This window comes from Strix uralensis, chromosome Z (genome assembly GCF_047716275.1).
Source record: "Strix uralensis isolate ZFMK-TIS-50842 chromosome Z, bStrUra1, whole genome shotgun sequence".
Taxonomy (NCBI): Eukaryota; Metazoa; Chordata; class Aves; order Strigiformes; family Strigidae; genus Strix; species Strix uralensis.
In genome coordinates, this window is record NC_134012.1 from 8,764,938 (window position 1) to 8,783,638 (window position 18,701).

The 18,701-nt window shown below is 51.3% G+C and overlaps 1 pseudogene; it reads left to right on the plus strand.

The window, feature by feature from the left end:
- The first annotated feature begins 1,787 nt into the window (after positions 1 to 1,787).
- Positions 1,788 to 12,062, plus strand: LOC141937922 (acrosin-like; annotated as a pseudogene).
- Positions 12,063 to 18,701: the final 6,639 nt, after the last annotated feature.

Genomic DNA, 18,701 nt, shown 5'->3' on the forward strand with positions numbered 1-18,701 from the left:
GGATTTAACTCCATTCACCACAACTCTTTGGGCCCGGCCATCCAGCCAGTTTTTTACCCAGCAAAGTGTGTGCCCATCCAAGCCTCGAGCAGCCAGTTTTGCCAGGAGAATGTTGTGGGAAACGGTGTCAAAGGCCTTACTAAAGTCAAGGTAGACAACATCCACAGTCTTTCCCTCATCCAATAAACGGGTCGCCCTGTCGTAGAAGGAGATCAGGTTTGTCAGGCAGGACCTGCCTTTCATAAACCCATGCTGACTAGGCCTGATACCCTGGTTGTCCATTATATGACTTTTAATGGCACTCGACATGACCTGCTCCATGACCTCCCCTGGCACCGAGGTCAGACTGACAGGTCCATAGTTTCCTGGATCCTCCTTCCTGCCTTTCTTGTAGATTGGTGTCACATTTGCCACCCTCCAGTCCAATGGGACCTCCCCAGTTAGCCATGACTTCAGGTAAGTCATGGAAAGTGGCTTGGCACGCGCATCTGCCAACTCCCTCAGCACCCTTGGGTGTAACCCATCTGGTCCCACAGACTTGTGTGCATCAAAGTGGTGTAGCAGGTCTCTGCCTGCTCTAAGCAGATTTGGGGCACCACTTTCAGGTCAATGTTCAGAAACCGAAGCAGCCTTGAGTCCAGTTTGGGGGCCAGTCCTGGTGCCTCCGAAGCCGTGCTACACCTCAAGGGCCCTGAGAGTAGCTGTTCCATATTCAGACAGAGCCTTCCCTGGCATCCTAGGGACCAGTTTGGGCGCTCAGCTGTGTGTCTTATGTCTATCCACACAAGCCAGGATGCCAGCAGGAAGCTCCCACACCTTTCATGAGCTTTGAGGCTGCCACTCTTCAAGCCACGGCCTCCAGGGACCCAGCCCTGCTTGACAAATGCAACGCACGCGGCTGGCTCCTGCTTCTCTCCCGTGACTGCCCTGCACTCCAGCACATGAGCACGGCTCCACCGTACGGCTGCAGAAGGCAGACTGACGAGCTGTGGCCAATTCAGGATGTACCAAAGCCATGGACAATGGCATGTGGAGCTGAGAGCAGGAGCAACCTTCTCTGTTCAGGGCTTGCAGTTGCATGTCCTTGGCCACACGTACCAGGTGCCACAACTGCCCTTGTCGGTGCTGGCCCAGAACAGCAAAAGAACTCACAGACAGCAAGGACAAGAAGCCTGCCAGAGACTGTCGCTGGGGCTGACATGGCCAGTGTGGACAGTGCTGCATCTGTGCTGCACAGCGCTTTGTGTGGGAAGGCTGACACTACTTGGATCTGCTTGGGCTGGCACATCACTGCTTGCCTGCCGCGGCTGTAACCAGATCGGCTCTGCAACACCCAAATGTGCATACTGCCTGTAGGACTTATGTTCTCTGGTGTATGTTTTTTGGGAAGGACCTGGTGGCAAAGGGCTGCAGAGAGCAGGGTGGCAGTGAACATTCCAAAGAGGCTGTGGTGCCACAGTGGGTTTTTTCCTGCTAGCCATTAGCAGGAAGTGCTCAGAGACGGGCACTGCTGCCTGTCACGGGGCCTGCACACCCCATCCTGCAAGCAGAGCATTCAGCGGGGCTCTGTCGGGGGTGACCGATCCCAGCTTCTGCTTCCCCTCCTGCTTGGAAGCCCCCATGTTGTGGCCCCCTACTGAGAGGCCACTGTGCCCAGTACCTGGAACCAGCTGTGACCCTGTGACATCAGCCTTGTTGCCAAGGACACCATGGGCAACATGAGCCCTGCAGGCACTCTGTGGCAGCGAGCCCTCCGTTCTTGCAGCTGGCACATGCCATTGGCAGCGATGATTTTGCTTCCCCTCCTCATCCTGTTGGCCCTGTGCTGGCATGCGCACGGCGCATAGGACACCCGTGGGTAAGTGGGACAAGGGTCTGGGAGGGAGCTTGGGCACCCTGATGGAGTTCCCTGGAGGGTGCCTGCTTGTCCCCCATGGCCACACCACAGCTTCCCCAGCCCCACGCGGGAGCCTCGGTTCCTTGCAGCACCCGGGCTGCTGGCACAACTCGCCTGCAGGTCTAAAGCAGAAATGTGGGCGGACACCTGTCCTCCCCATGGGGCTCCCTGGCCTCGCTGTCCATGCAGCGCCTCGTGGGGAGGGCAGACGGCTAACCTTCAGCCAGAACAGCAGCGACCCATTGAGTAAGACACTAATGAATTTCTGGTTACAGAGGGACCTGTGGGCTCCGGCCAATGGCTTCTGGCTACGAAACCTTGCACGTGGTGGGGGGCACAGACACCCAGCCAGGGGCCTGGCCCTGGATCGTCAGCATTGAGGGTCCCTGGGCAGCAGAGACAGGGCATATATGTGGAGGGTCCCTCATCAGTCCACAGTGTGTCCTCACAGCAGCCCACTGCTTCACCAAGGCCAGGTAAGGAGGGGAAGGAATGTGGATATCCCCACAGCACTCGCAGGTGCCCCCTTCACAGCACCACGAGCTACTCCCATCCCCGTTCCTTGTGGTACGCCCAGTGCCTGGGCACTGCAGAACCTGGCTGAGAGGCGGCTCAGGAGAGGGCTGGGCTCAGGCCATGGCTTCCTAGCAGGCTCCAGCTCGACATGCCTTGGGCCCAAGGCATGCTAGGGCACTTGCAGCCTCCATAGCGCTGCTTTCCTGTCTCCTGTGTGAAGCAGGGGGCAGGGAACTGCTGGATTGCTGCAGCATGTGGCTGGGCTCCCTCTGAACCCTCTCCCCATCTGCCTTCCAGGCACATCACCATGTGGCGCGTAGTGATCGGGGCCACTCAGTTGACTCAGCTGGGCCCGGAGGCCCAAGTGCGCAATATTAAGCGGCTGCTGGTTCACGAACAGTGAACACTACAGTAGTACCTCGGAGAGGAACGACATTGCATTGCTGGAATTGGACCAGCCTGTCCAGTGCAGTGACTCTGTACAGCTTGCCTGTGTGCCCGACGCCTCGCTGCGAGTCTCAGAGCTGACAACCTGCTATGTCAGCGGTTGGGGGTCCACGACTGCAAGATGTGAGTTCCCAAAGAGTGCTCGTGTCCTGAGGGCAAGCTCGGCACTCTGGGGAGATGGGTTGGGCTTCCTGACAGCAGAGGCGAGAGCCAGAGTCTGGCTGCGGGGATGTATGCCCATAGAGAGAGGTGCCTAGCCCAGGGTCCAAGGCGAGACAGAAGGGAAACGCAGTACAATGTCTCTCACAATGCAAAGCCAAGCCCCGGGGAAGGGATTCACCCAGACAGGGCAGGAGACCTGGCAATAAGCTGTTGGGTGTTAATTCCTTTCTGTGCTCACAGCTGGAGGATCAACTGATATCCTGCAGGAGGCCAAGGTCCGCCTCATCAATGTCAACTTCTGCAACAGCAGCCGGTGGTACAGAGGGGCCATCCACCCCCACAACCCGTGCGCTGGCTATCCGCAGGTCGGCATTGACACCTGCCAGGTAGGAGCCTGTGACAAGGCAGCGCCCAGCGCCACAGGCAGCCCCGGCACATCCCAGCGCAGCCGTTGCGTGGCAAGTTGCCCTCCCACCGCTGGGTCGCGGCCACTGGCAGGGGTTACCTCCCCTTCCCCAGATGCAGGTCCTTGCCCACGGCCCCACTTGTCCCAGAGGCCCGGGACTCTGCCCAGAAAGCCCATCCAGCGCTCCTGGCAGCCCGGAGGTCGAGATCCCAATACCAAAATATTCCTCTTGCACACATCCAGCATCACTGTGCGGAGATGAGAGCCCTACCCCACAGGCTTACTACCCTCTCCCTGACAAGGTTCTGTAGGCCCCAGCACCTGAGCAGAGCCTCTCTGTGCAGAGGATACAGCTCTGGGGGGTGCTGGCAAGAGAGAAGGAGCCAGCCCCAGTGCTGCCAGCGGCCACCCAACACCACCTGAACCCTCCCTCTCTCCTCCGCTGCAGGGTGACAGCGGTGGTCCTCCTGTGTGCAAAGATAACAACGCTGACCACTTCTGGCTTGTTGGAGTGACCAGCTGGGGGAGAGGCTGTGCAAGAGCAAAACGGCCTGGAGTCTACACCTCCACTCAGCACTTTTATGACTGGATCTTGGTACAGATGGGACTGCACCCAGCAGTAACGGCTACTCCAACGTCACGGCCAGTCTTCACCTCAACCCCCTTTCAGAGGCCGAGGCCAGTACCAATGCAAGCGGACAGGTTTACGCCCTGTCCTTTTCCACGCCAGAAGCTGGTGGAATTTTTAATCTGCTGCAGGAGCTCCTGCAGGTCCTACAGGGGGAAAAGGCTCCAGCAGCAGCATGAGCAGGACCCAGTTCAAGCTGCTGCGCACCACCACCATCTCCTGCAGAGGCACTGCCTGCTGAGCCAAAGGCAGCCTCAGTGCCAAAGGCCTGCTCGGTCCTGCCCACGCACACAAATGTTCAATTTGAGCCTTCGGGTTCTTGAAATAAAGTTGCCAGTTTTCACAGCTAACCATGCTTCAGTCCAATTCAGTCTCCTGTGCAAGGCAAGGACTTCCATGCCTGCCACCTGCAAAATGAGGCTGCAGGCAGCCAAGTCGGGCACAAAGGGAAAGAGTCACTCAGAAGGGCTGGTCAGAGGGGAGGGTGAGGTGCGGTGGGAGAAGGGGGTGAGAGGTCTTGGGGACAGCAGTTGGAAATGCAAAAGTGTCCTACGCCGACTACTGCTGGGATCCCTGTGTGTGTGTGTGTGTGTGTGTGTAAAAATTAACACCCCTAAATATACAGAAAAAACAAGTTGGACAAACCATTAAAATGCATAAACACTGCCAAAGGATGGTGAGTAACCCCGGCTGGACAATGTGTGGTAACTCCACAAATAATGAGGGAGTTAATGGAGAGAACCCGTAAGAGTACACCTATGGGAGCTGAAGCTTTAAGTGAAGCTGTAAAGGCATATGCTGTAGGAATCAATATGATTGCCAAAAGTGTTACACAACGATGTGAAATTTGTGTCAAAAATAATCCTAAGATGCAAAGGAGATCCCCTCCCAGAGAGGTGAAGAGATTTTATGCCTGGGGAATGCTGGCAAACTGATTTTTCCAAAATACCTAATTGAAATGGATATACATATTTGTTGGTAACTGTTGATGCTTTTTCAGGATGGCCTGAAGCTTTCTCATGTGGCAACAATAAAGCAAGAGAGGTGGCAAAAATTTTATTAAAAGAAATTCGACTGACGTTTAGGGTAACAGAAGGATTCTCTTCAGATTGTTGCAGAAATAGTTCAAGAAGTGTCAAGATTTTTACAGATTAGGGGGGATTTGCACACTCCATGCAGGCTGCAGTCTAGCGGAAAAGTAGAGAGGATGAATCAGACAACAAAGAGGCAGACTGGAAAATTGTGTCAGGGAACCCAGATGAAGTGGACATAAGTTTTGCCTCTACCATTATTAAGAATTAGAATAACTCCTAGAGTTAGAGAAGGAGTTCTACCATTTGAAATTTTGTGTGGGAAACCTTACACTGCAAATTTAACAAGGAAGGAAACCCAAATGCATCTTAAATGTGATGAGATTTTGAGTGATTACCTCTTGTCTTTGGCAAGAGTTCTCACCTCTCTCCTGTGCGAGGAGGCACTACAGACATGGCCCTGGGGCTCTGGAGGCCCATGGCCATGACCCCCATCAGGTGGGTGTCACCCAGAGTGGGGCAGGTGGGACAGGGAGAGGCACCAGGAGAAGGGGGAGAAAGCAGCACCCAGAGATGGGGTCAGAGAAATAGCAATTTATTGTCTTTTCCTTGAAAAAAGACTTGCTGCAGCCCTGCTAGTGCTGCCGGCGGGGTGGCCTCTTGCAGGGCTGTGGAGAGTCTTGGGGGCTGGAAGCCCTCCTCTTCAGGGGACGCCGGGACCCCCCAGTTGAGCTGTCCCTGCCACAGCTGGGAGCTGAGAGGCTGCGCCTGCAGCCCCGGGCAGAGGGATCTGCCACCACCGCCTGCCCTGGCTCCTCCTGCGGCTGCTCCTGCTCTGCCGGGACGGGCGCAGATCGGGGGCGCCGGGTTCCCCCGGTTGAGCTGTCCCTGCCGCTGCCAGGAGCAGAGGGGCTGTGGCTGCAGCCCTGGGCAGAGGGACCTGCCACCACCGCCTGCCCTGGCTCCTCCTGGGGCTGCTCCTGCTCTGCCGGGACGGGCGCAGATCGGGGGCGCCGGGGTCCCCCGGTTGAGCTCTCCCTGCTGCTGCCGGGAGAGGAGGGGCTGTGGCTGCAGCCCTGGCCAGAGGGATCTGCCACCGCCGCCTGCCCCAGCTCCTCCTGGGGCTGCTCCTGCTCTGCCGGAACAGGAGCAGATGGAGGGTGGCTAGGACCCCCGTGGAGGGCAGCTTCCAAGGTGCCGGCTTCCTCCTCCCCTTCAGAGCTTCCAGGGCTGCTGGAGGAGGTTGGGCTGGAGTCAGGAGACACCTCCCGGGAGGTGGGGATGGGGCTGGTTGCGGGCCTGTCGTGCTCCCTTCTGGCAGCGTAGGAGATCAGCATCCTCCAGGCCTCAAAGCTGCACTGGTGCACGATGACATTGATGAGGCCGTGCACCAGCGGTGCCGTGTGTTCCTGGAGGCTGTGCTGCAGCAGCTGGACAATGGGCTCTTCATCCGGACCGCAGATACACAGGGCGTGCAGGACCAGCTTTTCTGTTGTCACTGCCAGCCACCACTGTTCCTCATAGATTCTCTCCAGCTCCTGGCGCAGCCAGGGCAGTGCAGGGGAAAGAAGATGACGGTTTTCTTGGAAAAGCAATGCCCAGACCTCGGGCGGGACGCCAGCCATGGTAGGCCTCTCATCTGTCCCCGCAGCCCCCCGCTCTTCCAGGAACGGCCTTCCCTGTGGAGAGGATGGAGGGGATGCCGCAGGGTGATGGGGGCTGCCGTTTGCCACGTGGCCGGGAGCTCTGCCTGCCTGGCTGCTGGCCACTGATGGCTGTGCGGTGGGCGTGATGACCTGCTCTAGGTAGTCATCTCTTCCCCTCACAGAAAACCTGACCTTCTCCATCAGGCCTCTGCAGAGTGGGCAGTTCAATGTCCTTTTTGCCCACCGCAGCACGCAGCCCAGGCAGAACCGGTGTTGGCATGGCTGCACAAAGGCGACGTTCTTCAGAGCATCCTGGCAGATGGGGCAGATCAACTCTCTCCCAGCGGCCATGTCCGTGCTCTGTGGCGGGATGGGGAGAGCCGAGGATGAGGAGCTGCTTCCCCTTGCTGGCGTCACACGCTGGCTGCAAAATGCAGAGGCGCCCCGGTCACTCGCTGTCCCGCAGAGGGGAATGGAGGGGAGGAAGAAATGCCCAGGCCCCTCACGAAGGACACCCTCCAGCTCCCTGAGCTCCTTCGCCCACCCCAGGGGGACGTTTCCCCACACAACTCACCTCTGCTGCCACAAGCACCTGGCGGTGCCCAGCTGCCTGACCCAGGCAGGGCTGGGGAAACTCAGGGGATGGCTCCGGGATGGGCACCAAGAGCTGCCGATGGCAGCCCGAAAGCACCACCCAGCACCGGGAGCAGCCTCGCTCGACCCTCCAGACCTCGCAGGCACGCTCGGCAGGAGTCCAGGCACGAGCCAGACTGGGCTGGGCTCTGCCGGCGCCCGAATATAAGCAGTGAGCGACGTGAGGTCACAGTCCATCGCTTGCTGACATCACAGCCCACCGCTTGGTGATGTCACAATGGGACGCCTGCCCCCGCGTCACTCACGCCTCCACACACACCTCTGGGACTACTGCAACCCCACTTCCCACTCCCTCTTCTCACCAGTGTCTTCTGCTTGCCATCGGCATTTCATGCCAGTCACCAAGGCCTTGGCTGTGTCTTCTGTGCAGCCCCCTCAGATGCCCCTTGTTGAGGTCTGAAATCAGCCAGCAGCCGGACGCCATGTGGCCAGCGGTTCACCTCCCCGCTCCCCGGTGAAATAGGGGAGGGACAAAAAAAGGAGAATTTGTAGGTTGAATAAAAAGAACGAGTTTACTAAATATAACAAGAGAACCACAGTAGCGATAGTGAGTCCAAAAAGTAACGGGTAAAATGCAGCAGTGGCTTACCAAGCGCGGCAACAGCCCCCCACAGCAACAACACGGCCCGACGGGAAAATGGCGCGAATCCGAGTGAGAGCCCACCCACACCTATTTCCGGGCATGACATCACATGGTATGAAATACTCCATTGAAAGTTAACTCCATCCTGGTCGAAACCAGGACAGTCTCCACCCCTTATTTCATACCATTGACATTATGCTCAGGTTTCCAAATACATCTTAGGGAATCACCCCCCCACTTTTTTCCCAGGTCTCACAGATATCATTCCCTCAGTCTATGGGCCATCCTTCCACAATGCTGAGTTCATTTAGTCCATAACTTTGGGTTCCATCTGTCATGACAGTCTATAAGGCTGGAGGGATGAGGTGGAGTTGGCTCAGTCAGTGGAGCAGGAGGCTTTGGATGTGGCACGGGAATGTTGCAAGGCACCAATTGCAATAACAGGGTTATTTGGCAGCCCGGTTCATTGGCTATTCTCACCTAAAATCAAATCTCCCTGAGGCACACATCGGACCTCTCTATCCCTCTGCATTACCCACCAAGTGCCCCCATGTCCTTGGGCAAAAGTAATCCCATGCATGGGTTTACCTTTACCCAATGCAGGAGTAACCCAGATGGCCTTCCCCAACATATTCCTAATGTGCACTACGGGGGCTTTATCCCCATCCACGGTATGTAGGAGATTTGATTGAGTTGGGCCAGCCTAGTTGGCAGATCCTCTGGTATTGACTAACCAGGTGGCTTTTGCTAAATGCACATCCCAGTGTTTGGAAGTTCTACCACGCATTGCTCTCAGTGTAGTTTTCAGCAATCCATTGTATCGCTCAATTTTCCCAGAGGCTGGTGCATGGTAGGGAATGTGATATATCCACGCAATACCATGCTCTTTGGCCCAGGTGTCTCTGAGGTTGTTCCGGAAATGTGTCCCATTATCTGACTCAATTCTTTCTGGCATGTCATGCCCCCATAAGACTTTCTCCTCAAGGCCTAAAACGGTGTTCCGGGCAGTGGCATGGGACACGGCATGAGTTTCCAACCAACCAGTGGCTGCTTCCACCATTGTAAGCACAGTGTTTGCCTTGCCGAGTTTGTGGGAGCGTGATATAATCAATCTGTCAGGCCTCCCCATATTTATATTTTGACCATCGTCCTCCATACCAAATGGGCTTTAACCATTTGGCTCGCTTGATCGCAGCACATGTCTCACATTCATGGATTACCTGTGCAATAGCATCCATGGTTATGTCCACCCCTCGGTCACGAGCCCATCTATATGTTGCATCTCTTCCCTGAGGAGTCATGGACCCAGGGAGCCATAAATTGTTCACCCTTATGTTGCCAGTCCAGATCTACTTGAGACACCTTGATCTAGACAGCCTGATCCGCCTGTTGGCTGTTCTGATGTTCTTCAGTGGCCCGGCTCTTGGGTACATGAGCATCTACATGGCGTACTTTCACAACCAGATTCTCTACCAGAGCAGCAATATCTTGCCATAATTCAGCAGCCCAGACGGGTTTGCCTCTGCGCTGCCAGTTGCTCTGTTTCCACTGCTGTAACCACCCCCACGGTGCATTTGCCACCATCCATGAGTCAGTACAGAGGTAGAGCACTGGCCACTTTTCTCTCTCAGCGATACCCAAGGCCAGCTGGACAGCTTTCACCTCTGCGAACTGACTCGATTCACCTTCTTCTTCAGCAGCTTCAGCAACCCATCATGTGGGGCTCCATACAGCTGCTTTCCACCTTCGATGTTTTCCCACAATGCGACAGGACCCGTCGCTAAACAGGGCACATCGCTTCTCATTATCCGGTAGTTTATTATATGGTGGGGCCTCTTCAGCACATGTTACCTCTTCATCCGGTGCCATTCCAAAATCTTTGCCTTCTGGCCAATTTGTAATCACTTCCAATATTCCCGGATGGCTGGGGCTCCCTATTCGAGCCCATTGTGTGATTAATGCGACCCATTTAGTCCATGTGGCATCAGTTGCATCGTGTGTAGAGGGGACACTCCCTTTGAACATCCAGCCCAGCACTGGCAGTTGGGGAGCCAGGAGGAGCTGTGCTTCAGCCCCGATCACCTCTGAAGCAGCTTGGACCCCTTCATACGCTGCCAGTATCTCCTTTTCAGTTGGAGTATAGCTGGCTTCTGATCCTCTGTATCCCCGACTCCAAAACCCCAGGGGTTGACCCTGAGTCTCCCCTGATGCTCTCTGCCAGAGACTCCAGGTAGGGCCATTCTTCCCGGCTGCTGTGTAGAACACATTTTTAATATCTTGCCCTGTTCGAACTGGCCCGAGGGCTACTGCATGAACTATTTCCTGCTTGATTTGCTCAAAAGCCTGTTGCTGCTCTGGGCCTCATACAAAATCATTCTTTTTCCAAGTCACTTGATAGAGAGGCTGACAATCTGACTCTACTTTGCAATGTGCAGTCTCCAGAAACCCACAACACCCAAGAAAGCTTGCGTTTCCTTTCTGTTAGTTGGTGGGGACATAGCTGTTATTGTATTACCTCCATTGGAATCTGACAACGTCCATCTTGCCATTTTACTCCTAAAAACTGGATCTCTTGTGCAGGTCCCTTGACTTTGCTACACTTTATGGCAAAAACAGATCTCAGAAGGGTTGGGATTATTTTCTCCCCTTTCTCAAAAACTTCTGCTCTATTACCCCATATAATGATGTCACCAATGTACTGTAATTTTCTGGGGCTTCACCCTGTTCCAGTGCAGTCTGGATCAGTCCATGGCAAATGGTGGGGCTGTGTTTGCACCCCTGGGGCAGTCGATTCCAGGTGTATTGGACACCCCTCCAGGTAAAAGCAAACTGTGGCCTGCATTCTGCTGCCAGAGGGATGGAGAAAAATGCATTGGCAATATCAATCATGGCATACCACCTGGCCACCTTTGACTCCAGTTCATATTGCAGTTCCAACATGTCTGGCACAGCAGCACTCAGTGGTGGTGTGACTTCATTCAGGCCATGATAGTCCACTGTCAATCTCCACTCTCCATTAGACTTTCGCACTGGCCATATGGGGCTGTTAAAAGGGGAGTGCATCTTGCCGATGACTCCTTGGCTCTCTAGTCGATGAATCAGTTCATGGATAGGGATTACAGAGTCTCGATTGGTGCGATATTGCCGTCAGTGCACGGTTGTAGTGGCAGTTGGCACTCGCTGTTCTTCAACTCTCAGCAATCCCACAACAGAAGGGTCCTCTGATAGACCAGGCAACACAGGCAGCTGTTTAATTCCTTCTGTTTCCATGGCAGCTATACCAAAAGCCCACCAATACACTTTTGGGTCCTTAAAATACGCTCTTCTGAGATAATCTATGCCAAGAATACATGGAGTGTCTGGGCCAGTCACAATGGGGTGTTTTTCCCACTCTTTTCCACTTAGGCTCACCTCGGCCTCCAATACACTCAGCTGTTGAGACCCCCCCGTCACTCCGGAAATACAAATGGGTTCTGCTCCTTCAAAATTTGATGGCATTAGGGTGCATTGCGCACCAGTGTCCACTAGAGCCTTATACTGCTGAGAGAGCCCTACCCCACAGGCTTACTACCCTCTCCCTGACAAGGTTCTGTAGGCCCCAGCACCTGAGCAGAGCCTCTCTGTGCAGAGGATACAGCTCTGGGGGGTGCTGGCAAGAGAGAAGGAGCCAGCCCCAGTGCTGCCAGCGGCCACCCAACACCACCTGAACCCTCCCTCTCTCCTCCACTGCAGGGTGACAGCGGTGGTCCTCTCGTCTGCAAAGACAACGATGCTGACTACTTCTGGATTGTTGGAGTGACCAGCTGGGGGAGAGGCTGTGCAAGAGCAAAACGGCCTGGAGTCTACACCTCCACTCAGCACTTTTATGACTGGATCTTGGTACAGATGGGACTGCACCCAGCAGTAACGGCTACTCCAACGTCACGGCCAGTCTTCACCTCAACCCCCTTTCAGAGGCCGAGGCCAGTACCAATGCAAGCGGACAGGTTTACGCCCTGTCCTTTTCCACGCCAGAAGCTGGTGGAATTCTTTAATCTGCTGCAGGAGCTCCTGCAGGTCCTACAGGGGGAAAAGGCTCCAGCAGCAGCATGAGCAGGACCCAGTTCAAGCTGCTGCGCACCACCACCATCTCCTGCAGAGGCACTGCCTGCTGAGCCAAAGGCAGCCTCAGTGCCAAAGGCCTGCTCGGTCCTGCCCACGCACACAAATGTTCAATTTGAGCCTTCGGGTTCTTGAAATAAAGTTGCCAGTTTTCACAGTTAACCATGCTTCAGTCCAATTCAGTCTCCTGTGCAAGGCAAGGACTTCCATGCCTGCCACCTGCAAAACAAGGCTGCAGGCAGCCAAGACGGGCACAAAGGGAAAGAGTCACTCAGAAGGGCTGGTCAGAGGGGAGGGTGAGGTGCGGTGGGAGAAGGGGGTGAGAGGTCTTGGGGACAGCAGTTGGAAATGCAAAAGTGTCCTACGCCGACTACTGCTGGGATCCCTTTGTGTGTGTGTGTGTGTGTGTGTACAATGCACCAGTGAACTTGAAACTGGACTCTCTCGTGACACAGGAGACACAGATCTGGAAAGACCCAAGGTTTGCACCGATGACTGGGTAAGGAGCTTGACATCCTGGCACAAATAATACATGGACTTAATTTCCATACTGTTAGTTGAGTTGAGGAATCTAAGCACGTGCTGTGCTTATGAATCTGTGGAGTGAAGGTGTGTTTATGTTTCACTGGTAAACATCCAATCCTGATCATCTGGAAAGGCAGAAAAGGACTGGCCTGTGTTCATGTTTATGTAAGCGGTGGTTACCAGTACATGGGTGCTGGTAAAGGCATCGCTCCGTCTAAGTCGATCTGTTTTGCCGTTCACATTAATTGTGTAAGTCTGTGGGTGTGTTTGTGTAGCCGGCTCTTTGGAATGCAGCATAAGTCTCTTGAACGCACACATGGGAACAGCAGCAGCCACATCCATCAGGCTGGGACAGGAGAAGCCTCCTGGGTGTGAGAGTCCACAGGATTCAGCTCTCGTGGATCTGAAAGGAGGAATCCCCCGTGTTCAGAAGTCTGCTGGATCTTGCTGCTCCGTAACAGAATGGGGAAGGAAACCCAAAGCAACTCTGCAGCAGAGATCGCGGTGTGGACAGAGAGGCAGCAGTGGCTGGGCTGTGAAAGCAATGGGGAGTGCTGGCAGCTGGGCTTGCACTATATAGTAACCGGACCGCCTTCTAACAAAAGGGCAGGAAGGATGCAAGCTCAAAGCTGTCTGAAAAAAGTGATTTGGTGTTTGTTTTCTCCAGTAGGTACCATTAAAGCATCTGGGCAGGACCCTTCCCTGCAGGCCCAAGAGTGGCTTAGCTCTCCTGGCAAGCTTTGCCTTGAAGAAGCATGCAGTAACAGCTCAAAGTTTTGATAGCCAGACAGCCTCTATGCTGGCACGGGAGGATGACTCCAGATGATCCGCCTGTTCCCACACAAGCCACAGCTGAAGTAGCTCACACTCCAGATGCTTGCCTGTGAGCCCTGCCCCGGCAGCCGCTCCCTACCTCTTTGGGAGAAGCTGGATCAACTGTTCCGCAGACTGGGCCTGTTCATTCCCTAGTCTGGGTGGAACACAGCAAACAAAGGCAAGGCAGAGGACTCCCCGGAGCAGTGTCCACTCACACATAGAACACTAAGAACAGGATTCATCTACATAGAGATTCTGTCTACAATATGGCTGTCAACACCAAGCCCATTTGCCTCAGACTTCCTGCACAGTCCGTGCAATCCGTGCATTCAAGGCTGGCTTGACACATCCTACAGGAAAGGCTTTCATTAGGCAAGATCAGTCATGCCCTAAACCACACCCCTCAACCAAATGAACTTCCATAGACTGCAGTGGGAGCCTGGACACCTTCTTCAGGTGGACACACCTAGTCATATCTGTGATGATTTCTACCATGAATGCCAGCAAGGAAGCCCATGTCTGACACTGTACTGATAGAGAATAGCAGGAGACTGGTCCTGAGGGTATGTGTTCTCTCGCTGATGCTGAGCAGAAAGCATTATGCACTCTCACAGGCAGGATGCAGGAGACAGATCACAACCCAGACGACAGCAATAATGAGTGCCTAGCTGGCGTTCCTAAGAGGAGGGAATCATCCAGTCATCTGCAGAGGAAGGTGAACAACTTTGCCAGCAGGTCTGTTTAGACACTTTAGCACAGAGAAGTATCATGGAACCCCACAGGCTGAATGAGCAACACAAAGGCAGTTACTGACTGTATGGGGGGGAGGGAAGCCACGTAACAGGTTATGCTCTTTTTCCAGCAAGACATCCTGCAATTTTTCACTAGGTACTGCTCCAATCAGCTTTTGAGTTCTTGCTGGATGAAATGGGCAGTGTGGTAAGGACAGAATTGGAAGGACACCACTTGAATAAACTTTAAATGGATCAAATCAGTGTTTTTAATTGCTAGTAAAACGAAAAGAGCCTGTAAGACAGCATGCAAGGTCAGTAGAGGACCCAGCTATACGTCTGGCAAAATACAGCCCTGAAAGACTAACATTCAAGAACTCATCTGGACCTAACAAATGTATGACATTCGTTCTCAGCCAGGTCAGAATCCTGAGACATTGAAAGAAGATATACTCACCATCAATTTTGTTGGCCACCCCAGTGCAGGGAGTCTCTGGGCAGAATTCTCTCAGCTACTTGTACCAGTTGTTTCAGTTCTTGTAGGTGACTTTCTGCTGTACATTAAACACCCTCTGAAAAAGAGACAGATGTCATGGGGCCAACAGCAAGACATCTCCTGACCAACCCACTGCACCAAACACAAGTACAGAATCCAGAATTTTCCCAGGAGGGTATCAACAAAGGAAACTGGTCTTTGTTAGGATGAAAGAGAAAAGGGAGACTGTATCCAGCAAGCCTTGAAAAATGCAGCCAGTCCGTTTCTTTGCATGAGGCAGGAAACAGTCCCTCATTTTCCTTTACATTGTTATTTTGTACTTTGACAAGTGCTCTGTCACCCATGACAGTGAACAAGCACTGAGAGATCTGTTCTGCTAAGTCGGGTCAGATGTGAGTCTTCTCTATGTTCACAATTAAAATATCAGTGAAGTTGACTGATTCTCATAAGTGATGAGAAATTGTGGAAAGTTAGAGCAACAGCACAAATCAAGAGACCTAAGTGGGTTAGGAGTCAGGAAACAAGACTGATGTCAGCTAATAAATGGGAAGCACAAAGTACAGGAAAATAGAAAGGGCAGACGACCAGAGAAGAATGTCTTACGTGGTACCGCTGCAGAACATGTCAGAACAGTTTTGTACTACATCACCCAACAGTCACATCACAGAAGAAGACAGGAATGCCCACTTCCTCCCATCACCTCTGACAGAACTGCTTCTAAATAAGTACATTCAGCTGTATGTACCACCTTACTGGAAAGACAGCGACAAACGTAAGGAAATTGAGAAGACAGCAAAGCCAGGGAATACAGTAAGAGTGCTATCAGGAAAGACAGAAGAGAGCTAAACATACCCAACGACACTGGTTTTATCTGGTGAGAGAAGAATATAGGAAAGTTTTTTAAACCACTGGAAGAGTGTATAGTATAAGTATAAGGCAGCGTAATCATAAAACGTAATATACAGGACAAGTGTCAACTGGGACTGTTATTTGACAGAATTCCACCAGATCACAGCTGCGACACTACCCTTACCATGATACAAGCAGGAGCCTTATGGTAATAGGTGCATTCATGCTCTGGAACCTCTCCTGTCCAGCCGTGTCCCAGAAGCCTGTACACACACAAAAAAAGGCTTAGAATGACACAACTTTCCGAGTCCTGCTTTCCTCACAACTTAAAGCCAGGACGCAAAGCCCAGTCCATCTACTCAGGGTCACAAATGAGGTTTCACCTCACTAATTTGAAAGATTCCAGGGCTAAGAGATTATGCAAAACTAGGACCTTTTCTTAGCTAGGCTTAGCTGTGAGTTGTGCAGACACTGAACATCACTATAAACATACTAGCAAAGAGAAGTCATCAGTAGACATAAATATCCTGTAACATAGTTTGCTACATCATCACATGTGAGGCTTGACTTTCCTAATTTACACCAGTAAGTTCTTACAGAAGAATAAATCTTTTTGACTCAAGGCTTCTGATTTACACCAGGGCAAACGGAAGTGCATGAGGCCCATCTTATCTTAATAAAGTTTGTCAGCTACTGTTAAGTGCATTAATGGCAGATATAATAATAAAAGTTAGTATGGTATTACAAGATAACAATATCAGCACTGGATTGAAAGGGGAAATAGATTGTTTGTCATTAAGCCATTTACACCACCATTCTCAGCAATCAGTCGGTTGCAGTGTGCTCCAATTTCAGCTGCTTTTTAATTAAGAGAACAAATCAAATCACAGCTAAAACGAAATCAGAAGCACCCACTTTGGGGAAAAAAGTTTTCAAAGGATGGCTTTAACATACACTGTTACGTTCAATTTTAGGTGATACAAGGTCACACATAAGGTATAATTTCTTAAAAAAAAAATCACACCTTAAAGTACACACAAAATAAAATCAAACCTGAAACTATGTGGGGAGCGTTTTTTCTCCTTCAGTTCCCAGATTCTTCCATGGTACAACGGTGTTTGGCCGCAGATGCACAGTTTGTAGAAGACAGTGCCAACAAAGCACCAATCACAATGCAAATACCCCTTACCTAAATGATTCCCATTAACATTTGTTAAAAAATATTCCGTTTTTAAACAAAGATAGCCAGTTTAAAGGTATTTAGACTACAGCTGTCAGCACTATTTTCATTTTCAAGCTGAAGTGCCCTCTGCTGGCCACGATTCCAAATGCCTTTGCTCATACGTTTCGTACGTAACTTTTTCTGAACATGAAACTTTGTTAGAAGAGGGCAGACTCCTATAACGATGTATCATTTCATTGTTGAAAATTATTTTCCTTTTTACATCAACAGGATCTGCATTAGGGAAAATTCTAAAGGGTGTTTAAACTTTGCGCCAAGAATCAAAACTTCGTTGGCCTTGCTCAGGTGCTCTACAGGTGCCTATAGACTTGAGAGCTGCTTCCTCTGTTTCCCTGAAGCTTTGCGGCAGTCTAGTTCTTCAGAAGCTCAGCGGGGGTAAGAGGAGACTTCTCTGTCTTTGAAGACAGAGGACAGCTTCAGCCAAAGACCACTAGTTTTGTGAAGCAGCAATGAACTCTTGAGAGGTACCTGCCTGGACCTGAGGAAGAACAAATTACTCCCAAGGTGCTCCATCTTTTCCTGCTCTTACCTTGCCATCCAGATGCTTCATGAGGAAAACAACGCAGAGGGCACATGTTTTCTTTCCCCTAAAGACTACAAGCCAAAAAATGGGCCTTGTTTTAGGGTAGGGTGTTTTCTCTGGTAGAGATGAACAACAGGACTGAGGCAGTGAGAAGGATCAGTAATGCTATGACCCAGAATTAAAACTTAAAATTGATCTCAGGCTGCCCCTATAAATCTTTTATTTTCTTACCATTATCATTAGTTAGACTTGTATAATCAAACAAATACCATCCTTCAAAGGGCAGGTGGAGAAATCGGCTTTCATGCTTGCTAACCGAAAGGCCTGATAAAGGAGACAAAGTATTAAGATGTATCGAGATCATTAAGCCTTTGTCTTCAAAGGATTTTCATCATTAGCAAGTTACTTTTCATAGAATTTTTGGACGCATGTTAAAAATATTTTATTCTCTTCACATTTAACATAAAGCTCAAGCACTACAGAAAACTAATTTTCAGTGATTTGCTAAATCTAAAGCAGTTTTAGGATATCAGTCTTCTAGTGCATTACATGAACTTTAATGTCATCAGTGAAGGGGGGGGAGGCATAGTCAGGCTTAGTAGGCTTAGCCAAAATACAGCCACCGGCATTCAACCACATGCCAATAGTTGCAAGCTTTCTGGATCTCTGATGCAACTGTACCATCTCCGATGCTACTGTACGATAAGTCACTTTTTTTAAATGTAGCCATAAAACCAAGGTCAAACTGATATTCACAGAGCTAAAATGACCTTGGAATAATTAAAAGATGAACAGGTACACTTCATTTTTTCTGCGAATTTAGACATACACATTAAAAAAAATACTCATTTTAGTTCTGCTTTTCTAGCAATAGGTGGCACTATCAAATGCCACTTCCATAATTATCTGCTGTTGCACCGTATCATTCTATATTCAAGGGGAAGAACTGCAAGGAAACATGGATAAGGTTATTTTCCTTTCTGCTTCCCCTAAAGAACAGAAAATGTATCTTGCAGGTTTTTCGCTTTCTGTTTTAAACTGTAATAATGCTCAAATACATTTTAACAACAGTTAGAAACCTGAGAGAAATATGTTATTGTTTTTGTAATTACCATAAGGCAGCTGAAACGCCTCAGAATAGGATATGAATTAAACCCAGACTAATTCTATAGAAAATCTCATGAGATTATCAGATCTCAGGCAAATGATGAACTACAGCACAACTGCCGTGAAGCGCACATCACATACAGCACCACGACCACGCACACACGGACGCAGCAACTTCCTTCTGGGAGGAATCCAGCACAGATGCTGACAGCAGGGCACTGTTGCTCTGTATTGAAGGAAACTGAGCTGCCTACTATGAAGTGTAATTCGGAGCAGTTTGCAGTGTTGATGTGTTGAAACTTCTAGAAACTCTGGTAGGAGGAAAAGCCAACTGCTGACA